We start from the raw sequence: 7,966 nt of genomic DNA, 5'->3' as shown, positions 1-7,966 counted from the left end.
TATGACTTTGTCTGTATGTATTTCTGTATTTCTGGTCTGTAATATTGTATAATAATGTAATAAGATTTGACAGTGTACTAGCCAGACTCTACTCACACACACACACACGCATACACACACACACGCGCATACACACACACACACACACACACACACACACACACACACACACACAAGAAATGCTCCCAAGTGTTTCCTTGAACTATGACAAGATTGCTCTGCTCAGTACCATAGGAAGTTGCCTTCCTTGTCCTTCCTTTTGTTTATTTTTGACCAATTTATGGCTGGATTTTACTCTGACCGAAGAAGGAAGCTTTTAACCTTTGTCTGTGACTTCATATCCTTTTGCCTCAGTGACATTTAAACATCCGTCATAATACACTAATTAACCTTCTAATTGTGTTAAGGGTCAGTTTGACCCATTCCAGTTTTTGTGTTGACCAAAGTACTGGTCATCCTTTCTTTTTCTTCATGAAAGTTTAAAAAAATAAATACATTAATATTAAACACAAATATTTTAGATGGAAAAACCCTAAATACAAAGAATATTTGTGAGAAAGAGATGAATAGGCAAATAATATAATAATATAAATTATAATAAAGAAAAAGAAAGAAAAAAAGAAGTTAGAAAAGAAACTTTGAAAGTTTAAAAATAGTACTTGCTACCTGCTCATGCAACACCCATCCTGTGTAATTTCCCCATGGTCTTACCCAAGCAATGAACTCATTATAAATTCTGGGAAAAACAGAAGTGATGTATTTCTGAATGGGTCAACCATTCTATGATGTTGATGTCATAGTAAATACTGGAGCAGTAAATACATTGGTCTTGTTTATCCTATATAGAATATATGCCATATAATAACAAATTCACAATAAATATCAGAAAGGAGTTAAAGGTAAAGTAAGTACCTGAAGTCATTTAATAGAAATAAAAAGAATGCTGTACTCATAAATATACATTAATTAGTGTGCAATTACATTTCCAACAACTTGATGTGTTCCCATAAACTTAGAATGAATATATTAAAAAGACATAGGAGCTGACAACGTTTGTGAAAGCCGCCTTGTTGTCTTGCAATCTTGAATACAGTGGCTAAGATGGACATCAGTGTTCTGTCTAATAACATTTTATATTTGTGTGGCTAAAGGCTGGCCACATACATAGCATGCGTTATAAGTTAGTGTCCATTTAAAAATCACAACTATCTCTTTCAAAAGTATATAACATTTGTGCATGTATGTTTTCCCTTATAGCTTTCTCATCCTCCTCCAGCGCTCTCCATCCTCCCTCATTTTCACCTCAAGCAGATAGGTAAGAAAACTGAACTACATTTACTGAACTCTACTGATATCTACCTTTAAATTTCTTGTCCGGTGTATGGGGTTTTTAATCACAGGACTGACTCTTCCAGTGCGCTTTAAAATGTAACTTTAATGAGTTTTGCTGCACATTTTTGTTTATAACTTGTTTTGTAGCTGTAGTGTGTGTGTGAGTGCAAGAATAGTTTCACATAAGTGACAGTATCAATGCACTCACTGTTTAATTATGTTTTTTATTTTTTATGGAATAGCAAAGTAACTTGAGCCAAATCCCCCCTATCAGAGTTAGTTGCCTGTCCAGTTCACATAGTCTTGTGCTAATACTGTGTGGGAGAAAACCTGAGTAGTTGAAAGGATCTTGCACAAGAACCTAAAAGCATCGTCCAATTACAAGGTTTGAACAGAGAACCTTTTTACTGGCAGGAAACATCTGCCAAATCGAACATGCAGAGCCTCCCTAAACACCTCTATCACTTATATTCACGTCTTTTTATGATAGCAATATTTTATTTACTCCATAAAATACATTTTTCTTTAGGACAGCAAACACCACCAAACAAAGGTCATAAGTTCCACCCACATCTCCATCTCCGAGTTAATCAAGAAAAAAAAACTGGCACAATGCAACGGACAGGAGGAAGGAAGGAAGGAAGGAAGGAGTGGCAACGGATCATTGATGCGGGAGCCAAAATGAGTCATATTTAATACTCCTGGTTAAGGCTTATAAAAACAGTTGTGTCCTGTATAAAATTTGTCCTTCGCCCCCCAAAATCCCAGTTGTATTACACCATGAAGTCATTGCATTCAGTAAAAAGGGAAGTTGTTATAAAAGAAAAATTGCTGTGGGAGTTCCACATCTCTGAACTTCCCCAGTGGCATTAAGATTTTGTACACACTGGGAGATACCACTGCCATTCCATTTATAGGAAGTCTATAAATGGAATGGAAAAACATATCTTACGGAAATGTTTGTCAATCCGGTTGTTCAGTGATGACACGACGAATCCTACTTCCGGGCCTAAAGTAGTCTGCGTTTAATATGGCTTTTGTATTGTTAACATGTTTAATGTTATGTATTTTCTTCTATTTAATCTCAAAAAGCTCCTAAAACAGTCAGTGATCACTGTTGACCTCCCTCGGCTTTTATTACCGCTAATCATTTATTTAAGCTCAGTTTTTAAAACCTTAGGATGTAACTACAGCCCAGCCCATGCAGCAGTATATGAATGACTAACCTCGTATTATGGATGGATTATCTCAGTTGTTCTCCTGGCTGAAGTTTGGTCCTTTTACAGCATCCTGCCATGCGATTACATTTGTTCCTGACCACCGAGAACACTCACGTTAACTTTTATCGAGTGGAAAAAAAGTTAGCTTGTTTATATTATGCTAACATAGCTGTGTCGCTAGCGGTCACGTAGCACATCATTATATACCAGCTAGCCCAACTTCAGTAACCCTACAAACGTCACTGCTGTTTAGTTTTCTGTCTTCATTTATGCTGGAAGTGATAACAGAGCTGTACGTTTTAATTTGTTTCCAAAACCCCGCAGTCAGGACATGCTATATTGTATTTAGATAGAAGCTAGCGAGCTAACTCCCTGCTAACTTCTAACTCCGTTAAATGTCATAAATTCCGTTTTCATGGATGCCTGGATGTTAAACTCAAATTTTACACCTGGTAGAGCAGAACACTGATCATTTTATTAAAGATGAAAGACTTTAGACAGTTTTTCAACTCTCAGTAATGCCATAGTGATCGTTTGATATATGGACCTGCAGCGGAGTTTAGGTCCAGACACGGCTAGTGACGTCAGACTGAACAACCGGATAGGTTCATTTCCTGACCCCCTCTCTAAAGTTTACCACATTAGTATAACTTTTTGGGTGCTATCAATTTAGGACCATTATGTTTACATTTTCACTGGTATGTAGTAGAGATGGACCGATCCGATATTACGTATCGGTATCGGTCCGATACTGACCTAAATTACTGGATCGGATATCGGAGAAAAATAAAAAATGTAATCCGATCCATTAAATATCACGAAAGCACCTCACAAAACTTGCAACACGCCGTAACTCACCTCAGAACGTTAGCACGTCGGAGCAGTATGCATCACGTGATAGAGCGGCTGTGGCATGCGGGACCTGTCGGTGGTCTGGATAGCATGTGGAGCTTCGCTAGCAACCCGGCATTTCATCTCCAACAAAGTTATCCCCGAGAGAAGTAAAGCAAGTGTGTAAGTCCATCTCTGAATGTTTGTAAAGCATTCCTGCCTTAAGCTTAACGAGCGACTGCCTCTCGCTCTCCGGCTGCTACTTCAATCATGAAACTGCTTAATGATCAGCTGATCGGCTTTTCTGTCGCGACTCCATCTCTCTTGTTTGCTTTTGGCCCACTTTGCACCAGAAAGAGGAAACCAGCGGCTAAACAACAGCAGCACGTTTAAGCTTGATAAGCTGTTGTTAGAATTTATTTAATATTACTTTCTACTCCAGGATCTTTTTCTACGTAGCTGACGGCTGTAACTGTGCAGGGGCGGATCTAGCAAAGTTTAGCCAGGGGGGCCGATAGGGCATTAACAGGGAAAAGGGGGCACAAAGACATACTTTTCTTTCTTATTCTCATTTAAAATGTCTCGCTTTTAATTATTTAATATTTATCTGAATCTTACACCCAAAGTTTTAATCTGATGTAAAATGTATAGAAGTCCATTACTGTATATAGTAACTGTTAAGTCTAATATACCCTAGTAAGCTATAGTACTTTTTCCTTTGGGAAGGTACCATCTGTGCAGTCTGCAATTTTGTTGAAGAAAGATGTTGAATCTATTTAATATTTCTTGAAAAAGAATTGATTTCTGTGCATTTTTTTTCACACTGCATCAAATTAAGGTTGATTACGTCGATTAAGCATCATGAGGTGGAGCGTGAGGGGTGGTTCCCTATTTTTTATTTATTTATTTTTATTGTTGCTGGGAGTTGGAACCCTATTAGTTAGGTTGCTTAATATTTATGCTAAGTACTCTTTAAAATACCAGAATAGGGAGGATGGTGTAGGTTTAAGTTTATCAGATTGATCAGTATTGCTGAACTATGAAATATTTTTTTTTGCATACAGGTATAACAGAATAGCTTTAGTGTAGTTGTTGTTTTAAACTTGAGTATGAACTTATACAAAATGCAGCAAGATATTTAAAAAAACAGTTTTGTTGATTAAAAAACACTATATCGGATTCATATCGGTATCGGCAGATATCCAAATTTATGATATCGGTATCGGACATAAAAAAGTGGTATTGTGCCATCTCTAGTATGTAGCCCTCACACAGGAGGGCTGCTGTACATGAGCAATACCAGCAGACTTGGCGAAGCAATTCACTGGAAAGATTCGACACATTCACAGGGTTTCATCACACCGAGACAAGTTTGTCTCGCCCTTGTTTTCCCCCAATGGTGTTTCTGAGTGCCATCTTAAAGGTTCCAGGCGGCATACCTTTCTTCATTGTCATGTGTAAAGGCTGGAGACTGATTTCCTTCCATGAATGCTTTACAGCAATTTGAGGTAATAAGCAACAGCAATAAAACAAGTAATATTTGTACATTATTTTATCAGTCCACATCCTCACTACTTAGAGAAGAGTTTCTCCAGTTGATAATATGTTGGTAACACTTGCTTCTGAGTCTATATGTGGCTTTAACTGTATCTTACATCTGTGCATCTCAGTGATCCACCTTCACTCCCCGTTGTGAGCCACAAATATACCGAATGAACCTGCTGTCTTCCAGTTGTCATAAACGCACTTATAAACTGGACAATATGTGTTCTGCTAGTTTTTGCTTTTCTCTAAACTCTCTGTGCTTCCACTTTAATATTTTTCCCCTTTTCTTTCTGTAAAAGAAACCGCTTCTGTGTTTTGTAAATGTGAACATGAGGCCACCTCCAAATACTAAAAAAAGTATTCTCTCACTTCAGTGGCATGTCAGGTATTTTTGGTGTGTCCCTTAAAGCTGCCAGTATGCTGTTAGTAGTGTTTTCCCTGTTTTGCACAGTACATTTTTATTTGCACCATATTCCAGTGGGAATTGTGGGCTTAACGGGAAAGAATCACATGTAAAGGCTGATTGAGTGCCAGCTGCAATGTGTTTCCTCGACTTTGAGCATTTTAAATTCCCTTCCACATAGTCATTGTTAGAAAAAACACAAGATCAGAAGATAGGGAGAGGTTGTTTATTGTTTCAAAAATGACTCCATACATCATTCTCAGCAAAGGTCACAAGCCACCCATGCTTCTTCATATTTTGCCAGCAAAATGGGAAATAGATGCAACGGTCTGTTTAACATAGTGCAAACATAAATCGACACCCTTCCACTGATATCGTTTCTGATGGGGCTTTGGTGTACAGTATATGGATCAACTGGAGGCCCAGATCCATCTCTGTAGTCCACTGTCAGCACTTTGCTGTATTTTTTCCCTGTTTCTTAAAGACATCACTTTCAAATACTGTTCACTTGCATACCTTCCAATGTGACAAGAATAATCGAAAAGAAAGGATAAGCATATTGCTTTCATGTTATGTATTATGTGGTTGTGTGATGAAGCCAAAAAAGTCAGTCTTTATATTCTGATTTCTAAAGTACATGCTTAAGTTTTTAAATATTAACTTTATTTTAAATTGTTCCCAGATTTTTAAAGGGCGCTGTAACATTTTTGTATTATATATGCAGGTTTCATATAAAGACACATCTGTGTTTTTTAAATAAATGTTGAGCTAGTGGAAATCAGCAGTTAGGCATTTTCACATGAATTATCTGACAAACAGTGTTTTTGCCAGTCTTGTTTTTGTGTCATGTAAAATATACAGTAGCCTGCATCATTTAGAACAGGGGTTGGCTATTATTTTTTCCAAAGGGTCACAAATGTCAGTAAATGTCAAGCTGGTGGAAATCAGCAGTAAGGCATTATCACATGAATTGTCTTACAGTGTTTTTGCCAGTCTTGTCTTGTCATCATGTCATGTTAGCAGTTTCATTCTGTGTGCTTGAATGTTTATGAAACCTCTCACTGTTTGCATCTGCGAATGAGTAATGCTTGTTATAAAGTTGTGCTCGGTCACAAATCCTACATGCATTATGTCATGAAGTGATTCCGATCAGCAATTACACAAAATCTTGTAACAGGAAACTGATGTGAGCTCAAAGCTGCTGTTGTTTCTTCAGTGACAAACACGACATAACTTTGAAGGATTCACTTGCATGCATCCATACATAAATAAAAGTCAAAACTTCAAAAGAAAAGCATCACACCCTGCATAGCATGAAATAGTTTTCAGTTATCTTTTATTGTTTACAAGTGACTGCACGCGGACCAGAGTGGAAGGGTTAAGAGGCTGGGTGTTGCCCACAGGCTTTAAAAAACCCTGGTCTGTCAACAGGTATGTCTTCAATGGTAAAAAGGTGAATTCTCTGCTAAGTGTCTGTAAAGAGTTTATGGGGGCTAGAATATCAGATATATATGCTTCAGTTAAGTGTTAAACAGGAATCAACAGCTCCCCTCTCTTTTGACAGAATAGAGCAGGGGTGTCGAACTCCAGGCCTCGAGGGCCATGTCCTGCAGGTTTTAGATAACACCCTGGGTGAACACACCTGAATCAAATGATTAGTTCATTACCAGGTTTCTGGAGAACTTCAAGACATGTTGGGGAGGTAATTTAGCCATTTAAATCCCCTGCGTTGGATCAAGGACACATATAAAACCTGCAGGACAGGGGCCCTTGAGGCCTGGAGTTTGACACCTGTGGAATAGAGGTTTCAATTGGAGTCTAAAAGGATGTGACAGAGTGGGTCAGGCAAGAAAAAGAAGGTAAGAATGAGGCTGACCTTTCCTTCAGACTCTCTGTGGAGAAAGGAGGACACAGACAAGTTAAGTACACGGCTGTCAAAAACCAAGCAAACTGGTAAACAAGGCTAGGTAGCGAGAGATGTTTATAAAACTACAACACGAGTAGGATAATGGAGTGAGTCTAGAGGTGTGGGACCTGATTGACCCTAGGCACAGACCGAAGGGCAGCAGGTCAAACCGGTGGTGGGCATGGTGCAAAGGCGTCACCTGTCTTGGTCCTGGTTTTCATGAGAAAGGCTGCTGTCGGGGGTTGGGGGGCTCTGGCCTTTGAAGTCGGTGAGGGCTTGACTGCCTCTCTACACTTGGCGGTGGTTGTCTGTCTGGAAGCCCTTAATCCTTCTCCTGTAGGTCTCCTTGGCTTGTTTGATGCCCCTCCTCGGGTTGGCTCTGGCAGTGCTCTCCAGAGAACTGTCCCCCAGCCTGAAGGCTGTGTTTCGAGTTCTGATCAGAGCCTGTTCTTCACTCGTCTTCCAGGGTTTCCGGTTAGGAAGAACTCAGGTGGTTTTGGTCACTGTCACATTCACTACACACCACTCAGAGTAGAAAAGGACAGACAGAGTGAAGGTCTCCAGGTAGTCCTGTAAAGTCCTGTAGCTGGAGGGGAGCATGCTCCAGCCACAAGATGTACATCTACAACATATAACCCAGTGTAATGTATTAAATATAATGAGATGTTTCTAAATGGTTGAACAGCAGCATGTGACTGCAACATTAAATCCCAAGGAAAAATCTGGACC

The 7,966-nt window shown here is 39.1% G+C and overlaps 1 long non-coding RNA gene across 1 annotated transcript; it reads left to right on the top strand.

Moving 5' to 3' along the window:
- The first annotated feature begins 847 nt into the window (after window positions 1-847).
- On the top strand, window positions 848-1,926 carry LOC120719401. Its single transcript, XR_005692680.1, has 2 exons — window positions 848-1,315; window positions 1,862-1,926. It is a non-coding gene; the product is annotated as an uncharacterized LOC120719401 (long non-coding RNA).
- Window positions 1,927-7,966: the final 6,040 nt, after the last annotated feature.

This window comes from Simochromis diagramma, unplaced genomic scaffold (assembly GCF_900408965.1).
Source record: "Simochromis diagramma unplaced genomic scaffold, fSimDia1.1 OVJJ01000344.1, whole genome shotgun sequence".
Classification (NCBI taxonomy): domain Eukaryota; kingdom Metazoa; phylum Chordata; class Actinopteri; order Cichliformes; family Cichlidae; genus Simochromis; species Simochromis diagramma.
This window is presented reverse-complemented; position numbering and strand designations above follow the sequence as displayed.